The sequence below is a fragment of the Chrysochloris asiatica genome, unplaced genomic scaffold (assembly GCF_000296735.1).
Source record: "Chrysochloris asiatica unplaced genomic scaffold, ChrAsi1.0 scaffold00015, whole genome shotgun sequence".
Lineage (NCBI taxonomy): Eukaryota > Metazoa > Chordata > Mammalia > Afrosoricida > Chrysochloridae > Chrysochloris > Chrysochloris asiatica.
In genome coordinates, this window is record NW_006408533.1 from 20,681,556 (window position 1) to 20,690,310 (window position 8,755).

Consider the following 8,755-nt stretch of genomic DNA (forward strand, 5'->3'; position numbering starts at 1 on the left):
ATAAACAACATTCTTATCAAAGGAGAAAGGATTGAAGTTGTCAAGGACTTCATTTTTCTTGAATCAACTATCAACACTCATGGAAGCTACAGTCAAGAAATCAAACGATGTATTGCATTAGGCAAATCTGCTGCACAAGACCATTTTAAAGTATTGAAGAGCAAAGATGTCAGCTTGAGGATTAAGGTGAGCCTGACTCAAGCCATGGTATTTTTAATAACCTCATTTGCATGTGAAAGCTGGTTAGATAATAAGGAAGACCATAGAAGAATTGATGCTTTTGAGTTATGGTGTTGGAGGAGAATATTGAAAGTGCCATGGGTTGCCAAAAGAACCAATAGATCTGTGTTGGAAGAAGTGCAGCCAGAGTGCTCCTTGGAGGCCAAGATGGCCGAACTTTGTCTCTCATACTTCGGACATATTGTCAGGAGAGACCAGTCACTGGAGAAGGATATCATATTTGGTAAGGTGGGGGGTCAGAGAAAAAGAGGAAGACCCCCATTGAGATGGTTTAGCAAAGTAACAGCATGAATGGGCTCAAGCAAAGCAACTATTGGGAGGTTGGCCCAGGATCCAGCAGTGTTTTGTTCTGTTGTGTATAGGGTTGCTATGAGTTGGTACCAACTCAATACACCTTAACAACAACAACAAGAGATGGCCCCTAGAAAACAGGGACAAAAAGCCCTAAAAAAGAGAAATAATTAGCAAAAATATTTCATATATTTCATGGGTATTTACCGTGGTGAAATTCAAAAGCAAAATGGTATAGTTATACAATCCAGGAAAAAGTTAAGATAGACTTAAAAGAAAGAGTGAAAAATTCTCGTAATAGATTTATGGGTTAAGGAAAAAAAAAAGTTCTGAACAGACATACGTTGACCACCTGGGTAAAACAGCAATCTCTTAGCACTTTGTTTCCTTTACCCCCATTTACCTTTCTTCTTAGTACTTACCATTACTAGACAAATCATCTATTTATTAGTTATTTATGTTTGCTTGTCTCCAGGCACTTTAATCTAATCAATACAGGATGACAGAAGGAAGAGAGTGGAGTTTAAACTGGAGAAAAAATGTAAAAATAAGATAGAGACCTGTCTCAAAATTAGCATTTACAATTTTATTAATCTGAAGTACAAAATACTCATTTAAATTCTATGAACGAAGGAGGCGCTTCATCAAATTTATATAGTATTCAAATATAAGACTGATTTGGCTTGGTTATGAATATGAAGTACTGAGGTAACTTAGATGCAAACCAACAAGGATCTATTAAATATCTATTGGATACCACTTTCTGCATTAAGTGCTTATTCTTTAAAATGATTTTTAAATCCATTCTATCAATATGGTCTATATCCAAATGCAGGGAACCAAACAACATAAACAACAAATAGATCTCCAAGACTAACTACTTCCTCATTACAAAAATTTTTTTCAGCAACAAAAAAAGTTACTATACATATATACCACACTGGATGAAATATATAGGAATCATCTCAAGGACGACCCAACGAAGAAGCTAAAAATCATCATCTAAAACAAAATTAGGGTACAACTATAGAACAGAACAATGTCTCAAATGAAAGTTCAGGGTGAAGCTGAAAAAATAGAAAATAAGTACACAGAGTAAAAATATGACCTTAAGTCTGTCCCACGAACTTGAAGACTATGTCAAGAAAAGATTTGATGCATTAGACACTAATGACTGAAAACCGTAAAAGTTGTGAGATGACATCAAGAACATCACACATGAAGAAAGCAAAAAGTAATTAGAAAGAAAGAAAATACAAAATGGATGTCATAAAAGACTCTGTAACTTGATGTTGAGAGTAGAAAAGCTAAAGAAACTGAAAGAAATGAGGAAGTTAAAAAGAAATTTTCAATGGACAGCTTCAGAAGACAAAGTCAAATATAATAATGAAATGTATAAAGGTACATTTCAGGAGGTAGAAAACCAAAATGTAAGAACATCTCAGCATTTCTCAAACTGAAAATAATAAAAATAATAATAAGGAAAATGCCCAAACCTCTAGTTAAAATACTGCAGAATTCTATGGGAAAATATTGAATGATGCAAAAAGTACCAAAAGAAGAGAAAAGGAATATACAGAGTCACTGGACGAAAAAGAATTTGTGATGCTCATTCATTTCAAGAGATAGCATATGATTGACAACCAGTGATACTGAAGAAAGAAGCCCAAGCTGCATTAAGACATTGGGGAAAAACACCACCCCAAGAAATGATGGAATACAAGTCAAAATGTTTCAGAGACAAACTTATGAAGCACTGGACGTGATCACTTGTTGATGCAAAAAAAATTGGAAAAGAGCTACCTGGCCAACTGGTTGGAAGAGATCCATATTTGGGCCCATCCCAGTAAAGGTGACCCAGTGGAATGCAAAAATCATTGAACAATAGCTTTAAACTCACATGCAAGTAAATATTGTGGATGATAATGAAAAAAATGCTTGCTGCAGTACATCAATAGGGTACTGCCAGAAATTCAAGCTGGATTCAGAAGAGGACGTGGAACTAGATATAGAGTAGCTGAAGTCAGAAGGGTTTGGGCTAAAAGCAGAGACTACCAGAAACATGTCTGTTGTTGTAATTGTTGTTAGGTGCTGTTGAGTCAGTCCTGACTCATAGTGACCTTATGCACAACAAAACGAATCACTGATGGGTTATGTGCCATCCTCACAATTATTGTTACTCTTGGCCCATTGTTGCTGCTACTATGCCAATCCTTCTCATTAAGGGTCTTCCTCTTTTTTGCTGACCCTCCATTTGACGAAGCATGATGTCCTTCTCCAGGGATTAGTCTCTTCTGATAACATGTCTGAGGTATGATAGATGAAATCTTCCCATCCTGGCCTCTAAGGAGCATTCCGGTTGTACTTCTTCCAACACAGACTTGTATGTTCTTCTGGCAGTCCATGGTACTTGTGCTTTATTTAGTGCTTCACGGATTATAACTAACTATAGATAACATTGCAAAGAATTGGTATTCCAGAACACTTAATTTTGTTCATTAGGAACCTGTACATCGTCTAACAAGCAGTTGCTTGAACAGAACAAAGGGATACTGAATGGTTTAAAATCAGGACAGGTATACAGCAGGGTTATATTATTTCACCATAGTTAATCAATCTATATGCTGAGCAAATAATCCAAGAAACTGAATTATATGAAGAAGAACATGGGATAAAGACTAGATGACTTGTTAACCCATGATATTTAGATCATACAACCTTGCATGCTTGTAGAAGAGGACCATAAGAACTTACTGATGGATATCAAAGGCTAAAGTATGAAAGCCTCCAGTATGAATTGCCCTCAATGTAAAGAAAACAAAAATCCTCACACCTAGACTAATGAGTAACATCATGATAGAGAAAAGATGGAAACTGTCAAAAATCTCATTTTGCTTTGATCCAAAACCAACACTCATGAAATCATCAAATCTGCTATAAAATACTTTTTTTTTAAAGAGATCAAGAACAAAGATGTTATTTTGAGGACAGACGTGAATCTGACCCAAACCATGATATTTTTAGTCATGTCATATGCATGAGAACGTTGAACGATGGATATGAAGACCAATTCAATGCATTTGAATTATCATGCTGGCAAAGAATATTGAAAGTATCATGGACTGCCAAAAGAACAAACAAATCTGTGTTAGAAGGTCAACCAGAATGCTCCTTAGAAATAAGGATGGCAAGATTTTGTCTCATTCTTTGGACATAATGTCAGAAGGGACCAGTCCCTGAAGAAGAAGATCATGTTTGGGAAAGAGGAGTATCAACAAAAAGAAGGAAGACCTTCAAAGAAATGGACTGATACAGTGGCAGCTCAAACATAACACTTGTGAGGATGGTACAGTACTGGGCAGTGTTTTGTTCTATTGTATGTAGGGTTGGTATGAGTCACAAGTGACTCAATGACACCTAACAACAACAGTGTATCTCTGGTTCACTGGTCTTGCTCCTCTAGAGCTCCCTTCCTAAGACAATAGAGTCAAAAAGTAAACTCTAGTTAATAGGTTGGTTTTGTGCAGAGGCGTTTGTGAGTAATTTAGAATTTACTTTATGTGTATTCTAGAATCAACAAGTTTTCACATTAAAGTTATGGGAGAAGGAGGTACAAAGATGGAAAGAGAAAAACGAATGAACAATATAGAGACAAATTGAAATTGGAGATTGTCTAAAGGCATGCTTTTAATGCATATGCATATAGAAAAATAACTGATGGATAAATATATAGATGTGCTGTGTGAATGTGCATGTGTGTGTGTGTACACACTACTGCTTCTTAACTCTGTGTACTGAGAGAATTAGAGCCTAGAAGCAATGGCACACTGATAGAAAGGAGACCATCTCATAACAGAATAGGCTTTCTAAATTACATCCTCCATTAAATGACACCACTTTTCTTATTAGGAATACTTCTGACTCGGATTGTTCTGGATAAGTACAAAATAAAATCTGAGTATATTTTTTCATCAAAGAGGAAGAAAATACTCAAAAAACAATGAAGATATCACAAAAAGACAAAGATGCCAGCTCGAAAAAGCTCTTTTTGAATTGGATTAAAGTATATAGAAATTCATTGCACTGTTCTTGCAACTTTTCTGTAAGGATAAAATTCTATCAAAATACAGATATATTTAAAAGGAGATTTATTTGAGATTGATGACAAATGACAATAAATAATTTTTACTGCTGTTGGTTGTTGTTGTTGTTAAGAGCCATCAAGTCAATTCTGACCCGTAGCGACCCTTTATAGAGTTTACAGGGAGCAATTGGTGAGCTTGAACCACCCACCGACCTTGCAGTTGAAACGACTTTGCAGTCTGATGCATTAGCCCACAGAGCCACACCAGGACTCCATTGCTGTTGGTAGTTGTTCTCAAATCTATTCTGACTTACAGCTGTACTATGTTTGTAGGGTAGAACAGCTACATAGGATTTTCAAGGCTGTGACTTTCAGAAGCGTGTTGCTAGGTTTGCTTTCTAAAAAGTCTCTAAGTGGGTTTGAACTGCCAAACTTGGAGAGTAGTATACCATATAGCCATTTGTGCCATCTGGGGCCTATGATACTATTCAAAGAAAAAGAGAATTCAGAAAAGGAGACAGGTTCCTGGCTGAAGAGAACAGTAGGGTGTAAGATTTACATACATACATACTTACATTCATTCATTCATTTGTAAGTTTATTTCCACTCACTCATTAACATTTTAACACTTATAATTTTCCAAGATTTTATTTTATAAGCCATGTATATTTAGGAAATGTAGTACTGAATAGAATAAATGCTCCCCCTCAAAAACAAAAACAAAATAAACGTTTATGAAACTTACATTCTAGTCAGGGCAAAACAGATAGGACTCAAGAAAGGAAAATAGGTAGAATTATTCAATACGGATTCATTAACAGTTTAACCCCAGCTAGAGGTTGTATTAAGCCGTTGGCATAGAACTCTGAACAAGGTCATTGCTTTAAAGACTCCAGATCATTCTTAAACTTGATCTTCTTCCTTCTTGCCTCTCAAATTTCTTGGAACATGAGACTCTATTCTCTCCTCCACAGGGCAGAAAATCTGAATTTAAAGATAGTTGGCTGGGTGGCCCCTCTCTAAGCTCTCCAGCCACCAATTTCAATGTGTCAGGATGATTTACTCTGTTGTCTGAAGGTTGATGTTGAAGATACACCAATAAGCTCTGGGAAGACAGAAGGAGCAACAGGGTTGCATTCTTTTGAAGTATCTGACTTTGAGGACAGATTTAATTAAAGTGAGAAGTAGCATAGCATTCTAAGACGTGATCAAAGTCCATGGCACAGACTAGAAAAGAGAAAAAGGATGCAGGCCAAACTTTTTTCAAGCTACCCAGGCTGACAGACATGTTGCCAGGGAGAGGACAAGACCAGCTATTTTCAAAGTGCTTTCCTTCGTGGTTTCTTTCCCAGGGAATAGTTGTTCCAGACGGTCACACTGATGTCTTCCTTACTCTGCCATTCACCATGGACCACCTGCCTTTCAAACTCTGCCTTGTGTGGGGAAAAAAGCAGATGGGATTTTTCTTACACTGCCCCCTCAACTCATCATCAATATGTGTGCCTATTCGGATTCCTTTTTTGGTGGAGAAGCTCTGAATTGTTGTCAGTCTAGAACCAAGCCTTGATCTCATTGAAATTATAATATGTACATTATTTTTTCCCTTTTTTATTTCTTTTCCCTTATTTTTAGAACCTGGAAATGCATTATTACTGTTAAGTTTCTTATTGTCACTACATAAACAAATGCACTCAGGTACTGCTCAACACCAGCTCAATCTAAACACAAATTCTTACTTCAGAATCCAGGATTGAACGTCAAGAATTCTGTGAATTCCATAAAATTGGGTCAACATGCTCTGGGTTTTTGCCTCTTGGTGATAAGGAGCCCTGGTGGTTGAGAGGTGGGGACTAAAAGTGATTTCATTGGCTCAAATTTCAGCTCTATCCCTTACAGCTGGGTGACCTTGGGCAGGTGATTCAGCATGTCTTTGCTCTTTTCATTACTAAAATGGGGATGATAATAAAAAATAATAACTCCCTCATAGACTTGCTGTGAAAATTAAATGAGTTAATATAATGAATGTACTTACAGCAGTGCCTAGAAAATTTGTTATTGTTAGGTGCTGACTCCTAACGACACTATGCACGACAGAACAAAGCACTGCCTAGTCCTGTATCACCCTCAAAATTGTTTCATATTTTAGACCATTTTTGCTGCCAGTGTGTCCATGCATCTCAACGGGGATATTCTTCTCTTGTGTTGACCCTCCTCTTTACCAAGCATGTTGTCCTTCTCTAAGGACTTGTCCCTTCTGATAACATGTCCAAAGAATAAGAGAAGTCTTGTTATCCTTGCTTTTAAGGAACATTCTGGTCATTCTTCTTTCAAGAAATATTTGTTTGTCCTTCTGACAGTGCATCATATTTTTTTATATTCTTTGCCAGCACCATAATTCAAATGTATTAATTTTCTTGCAGTCTTCCTCATTCATTTTCCAATTTTCATATGCATAAGAGGTGATTGAAATATACTATGGCTTGGGTCAGATACACCTTAGTCTTCAAATTTCTTTGCTCTTGAACTTTTGGAAGAGGTCTTTGCAGCAGATTTGTGTAATGCAATAATTTAATTTCTTAACTGCTATTTTTATGAGTTTCAGTTATGATTATGAATTCATGCAAAATGTAACCTTTCACAACTTAAATCTTTTCTCCATTTATCATGATGTTATCTATTGGTCCAGGGGTGAAGATTTTGTTTTCTTTACATTGAAGTGCAAACTACACTGAAGACTATAGTCTTTGATATTCATCAATATGTATTTTAAGTTCTCTTTGCTTCCAGCTAACAAGGTAGTATGGTCTGTATATCACAGGTTGCTAATGAGTCCTTATCCAATCTTGATGTCACATTCTTCTTTATAAAAGCCAGGTTATCTGATTATTTGCTCAGCATACAGGTTGAATGAGTACTGTGAAAAGATACATAGCTAGTGCATACCTTTCCTGATTTGAACCCATTCAGTATCCCTTTGTTACATTCTAATTACTGCCTCTTGTCTATAAACATGTTCCTCATGAGCACAATTAAGTGCTCTGGAATTCCCATTCTTTGCAATGTTATACATAGTTTGTTATGGATGTCTTTGTATAGTCAATAAATCACAATGAAACATCTTTCTGATACTCTCTGCTTTAGTCAAAATCCATGATGTCCATGTCCTCTTCAAATCAGACCTGAATTTCTGGAAGCTCTGTCCATGTTCTGCTGCAACTGTTTTTAAAATATCTTCAGCAAAATTTTACTTATATATGTTATTGATGATATTGCTTGATGATTGCCACATGATGTTGTTGTTGTGTTGTGAAGTGCCGTAGAATAGGGTCCGACCCATAACAACCCTGTAGAGGGCTTCCAAGGAGCAGCTGGTGAGCTTGAACTGCTGACCTTGTGGTCCCAACCAACTTAGCAGTCCAGCGAATTAACCCACAGTGCCACAAACTATGGATATCTTCCAAGTGGTTGACCAAGTAGCTATCTTGCAAATTTCTTTTAGCGTGAACCCCTCAAGCACTTCATCAGTTTGTTAAAATATCTCAATTTGTAGTCCATCAGTTCCTGGGTCCTTGTTTTTCACAAAAGCCTTCAGTGTAGCTTTACTTGTTATTTCCATGTCGTAGATTCTGGATCATATGCTACCCCTTGAAATAATTGAACATCAATCAAATATTTTTGATACAGAGACTTTGTGTATTCCTTCCACATACTTTTGATACTTACTGTATCATTCAATATTTTTTTCATGTTGGGGTGCTGTGCCGTTGAGTTAGTTCTGACTCATAGTGACTCTGTATAGGGTTTCTGAGACTGTAAATCTTTATGGGAGACACGAAGCCTCATCTTTCTCCCATTATTTTGCTTATGTTGTTGCTGTTGTTTAATGTCATTGAGTCGATTCCGACCCATAGTAACCCTGTATAGGGTTTCCAAGGAGCGGCTGGTGAGCTTGAACCGCCAACAATGCAGTTCAAACTGCATTTGCAGTCTGGCGCATTAACACACAGTACGACACCTTATGTTGTTGTTATGTAACATCGAGTCAATTCCGACCCATAGCGACCCTGTACAGGGTTTCCGAGGCTGTAAATCTTTACGGGAGCAGAACGCCTCATCTTTCTCCCGCGGAACAGCTGGTAG